We start from the raw sequence: 976 nt of genomic DNA on the forward strand, positions 1-976 counted from the left end.
TATAATGCTCTTTTTCCACGTAAATAAAACTCTTCTCTATGAGGTTAAGAATTTAAGATAATATCCAGTATAGTTGAAGAATTCAAATTTGACAGAGAATAGTCATCCCATTTAAAGAATGTTGTAGTGTATCACTTTGGAAATTCAGCAAAACTATTCAGAGATCCACATCTGTTTCTCTAGGAGATTAACTGGGAAACATAGTAGAGGAACGGATGTATGTGCGGTAAGTACCATTAGCATACCTTCTAATAGAAAAGGCACTATCAGCGAACTACCATTTTTCATATCTGCCTCCCATGAATCAGATAAACATAAAAAAGGTTTATTTGGGATTATGAAGGCACAAGCATCTTACGACAATAATTGTGCATGCGGAAACAGAAGTTTAAGCATCTTACTGTTGTGAATATACTAATAAGGGATCCCTAAACACAAATTGGGGTCGAGAATATGCAATTTATCAATTTCAATAGAAGTTTTAAAGGTCTCAAATCTTGACTAAACCAAAACAAGTAAAACATAATCAACTTCTATGCTTTCAATTTTATTAGTAGAATCTTTTGCCTTTTTTTCTTTCTATTGTATTTTGTTCTTTTTCAATTTAATATAGTAAAGACTGCAAGCCACGAACTAGTCACCAAACAACTAATAAAAAACCACGCAAGCCATCAAGTAAACTTTAACAAAAAGCAAATAACAAAGCTGAAACAGTTATATATAGAGAAATTCCAGTCACCACTTGCAGAGTAAGCATATATACACTCCCTTTATAGCTCCTTACATCCTATTATGAATATAATAAGAGCAAATAATACACATTATCAAAAAATATTTATACACTACTTCTTACATGTTCTTATGTTATTATGAATATAGTAATGACCCAAGTATACATGTCAAAGTTCTGTAAAATCCATAAAACTAAAATTACTATTTTGTTCCAGTTTTTTTACCCCTTAACAGGTTATATTTT

General features: G+C 30.7%; 1 non-coding gene across 1 annotated transcript; it reads right to left on the reverse strand.

The window, feature by feature from the left end:
* Nucleotides 1-217: 217 nt before the first annotated feature.
* LOC112095000 lies at nt 218-336 on the reverse strand. Its single transcript, XR_002903727.1, has one exon. It is a non-coding gene; the product is annotated as a small nucleolar RNA snoR83 (small nucleolar RNA).
* Nucleotides 337-976: the final 640 nt, after the last annotated feature.

This window comes from Morus notabilis, unplaced genomic scaffold (assembly GCF_000414095.1).
Source record: "Morus notabilis unplaced genomic scaffold, ASM41409v2 C11357200, whole genome shotgun sequence".
Classification (NCBI taxonomy): Eukaryota; Viridiplantae; Streptophyta; class Magnoliopsida; order Rosales; family Moraceae; genus Morus; species Morus notabilis.